We start from the raw sequence: 2,730 nt of genomic DNA on the forward strand, positions 1-2,730 counted from the left end.
TCTACATCTATAAAATGAAAGGATCCTCCATGACTCATACAATTATGGTGCAAAATACACCTAGTGAAAAGATGGCCTAATAACGCCAAAACACATCGTGCCATTTACATCACTGTCAATTTAATTAAAAGCATTAGTGGAAATCTCAATGAAATCAATACCTATCCTTTTGATAGCTTGTTTTGTTTTGAGTTTTACAAAGATCCGAATGCATCAGATGGTGCAAAATGGCAAAGACATCAGCCAGTCCGATACTTGGCTATTCGTCACACACTGGGCTGAATGAAATTGGGAGTCGTTTGTGTCCATGTTTATTTTCCCGACAATTAGTTGATTTTCAGGATCTCATCTTAGTATTGTTTTTTTCCACTGAAGACTTGGCTCTTCCACTGAAGACTGTGTTTGAGCGCAGGCCCCCGTGCCACCCTGCCACTGAGCTGGGGAGGGTGCAGTGGGCCTACTGACAGACCCTGGGAGGCTGGCCTCAACCCAAGTCGGTCCCCACAAGATGCAGAGGGGGTGGCATGGGATAGGCATGGAGACGCTGCTGTCAGCTCCTGAGAGACACAGATTCCCGGCGAGACGTGGCCCATTTGGATTCACCTCTCCCAACCACAGACCCAGCACACCAGGGGCAGGGCCCACCCCGCCTCGGGCTTCCCTTGCTTGCCTGTTGTGTTATTGGGACAGATGGACATGCCACTCCCCCCGTTCCTGGGAGGCCTCTCCCTGTGCTTCCCAGAGTCTGGTTTCCCTGCCAGCTCACCCACCGTTGGCATGGACCCTCTTCCTCCCTAAGACCCAGGCCCATAGTCATTTGGACAGCTGATCCTCTACCTGCTGCTGCCCCTGGGGAGACTACACACCTCCCACAAGGCACAGGGCTCCAAATGCGATGTTATCAAGTGTTCACGAGTACAAGGAGGAAGCCACTTGCCTGCAATGACCTGGCCTGGCAAGCCACACACTGTCACCTCTACCACCCACCCTGGGCCACACACCCAGCTCTGATGCACCCTATGAGGTGACCACACAGGACGCCAATACCAGTGGGTAAGGATCACTAGGGAGGATGGCGACTATACCATCTTCATCATTTCTAAATTGACCTCCAAAGTATTCTTCATGGGGTCGACTGCTTGTGAACATCATTGCTTCTTACATATATTAATCAAATGCATAGATATACTTTTACATATTATAAAAACATAAAGACATTTTAATTAATATTTTGTAGGTTTAGCTGTGCCTGCTCTAAATTCAAATGGAAATCAGACTTCATTTGACTCTACTTAAAAATTTCAAATATGTTAATATTCATTCCTATCAAAGAGCCACGGGGTTCTCATTCTAACAAAAAGAAAGATAAAAAGGGAGGGAAGGTGAGAGAGAGGTTGGGGAGTCACCCGTGCTTGCCCACAGCAGTTACCCAGGTTCAGTCAGGCTTTGCTGTTCACTGTTGATGGTCTTTGCTTTGCTCTAGCAGGGTGCTCCCTTCAGGGAGACTCATCTTTAACGTGGCCTTGAAGTCTGGGCTATCTTGACACGTGCTCTTTTAGTTTCAGGAGGAGGTCGGATTATAAAAGGCAGTGGGAAAGGAGAACCAGGTGGACTCGGAGCCACGGAGCCAGGGGGTTCAGGGAAGAGCAGGTGGGGTGCTAGGCACCGGCTCACTGAAAGCTCTAGGGAGAGCAGCCATTCCCAGATCCCACAAGGCCACCCTGCTGTGCCTCCTCCTGCTCTCCGCACCCCCGTGTCCAACATGGGCCGTGACACGGCTTCCAACCGAGCTCACGTGTGGCCTGGGAATCTTCTCAACACGGAGCTGGGGGTGGCTCCAACGGACCTTCACATTGAACATGCGTCAGTCAGTCCTCCTTTTCCGCCTGGAAAACCGGTCCCTTGGGAGAATGAGGATACACACCGTGATGGTTTATGTGACCGTCTCTGACTTCACATGACTAAGAGGCTCATGAGGGTCACAGTGTCCATCTGCTGCATTTCCATGGATTAAAGAAAACTCCTAAGGCTCGGCTGGCTTGCCACCCAGAAAAATAGTCACAGCTTCCGGGGAGGCCTGGACGGCGTGGAGAGCCCCGGGAGGCCCTGCACAGCGCACACGTGCGCTCGGCCCAGGCCAGGTCCCCCTGGGTCTCCCCTGCCGGATGGCTTCTCAGGTATTTTTAAGGGACATTCGTGTGTTGGGTCTCAGTCCAGGGGCTTGGGACGTGGTGATGAATCACCGAAGCCCTTTCCTCAAAAACTGCCCCCCGCAAATCAGTGAGAGATGATTCGGTGGCAGCTCATGACAAGTCCTACCTGGCAGAAGGAGGCCAAGGTGAAGAAGGCTCCGTTTCTCACCTGCAAAAACCCGAGAAGAAACCAGCCGGCGCTTAGCGCTGCGGCCGAGGAGAAGCCTTGGAATGCCCTGGGCTCGAGTTTTCCTTGTTCCCAACCAGATGTGGGGGGGGGTGTGTCGGGAAGGGGGAGTCACAGCATGAGCGTCCACTGGGGACCCAGCTGGTTCGCTGGTGGAGATGGACTTGCTACGGCAAACCTCAGCGCTCCGCCGCACATGGGAATGTACAGCCCAGGGCTGCCTGGGAAGGAGGCCTCTGGGTGCCGAGAGGCTGAAGGAATTTCAGCAGAACCGCCCTCTCTCCCAGCATCAATGGGCAGTGTCTCTTGAGGGTCTACAGCAGCACTAAGAATAATTTGCCTGTTATATTG

Source organism: Ictidomys tridecemlineatus, chromosome 12 (assembly GCF_052094955.1).
Source record: "Ictidomys tridecemlineatus isolate mIctTri1 chromosome 12, mIctTri1.hap1, whole genome shotgun sequence".
Classification (NCBI taxonomy): Eukaryota; Metazoa; Chordata; class Mammalia; order Rodentia; family Sciuridae; genus Ictidomys; species Ictidomys tridecemlineatus.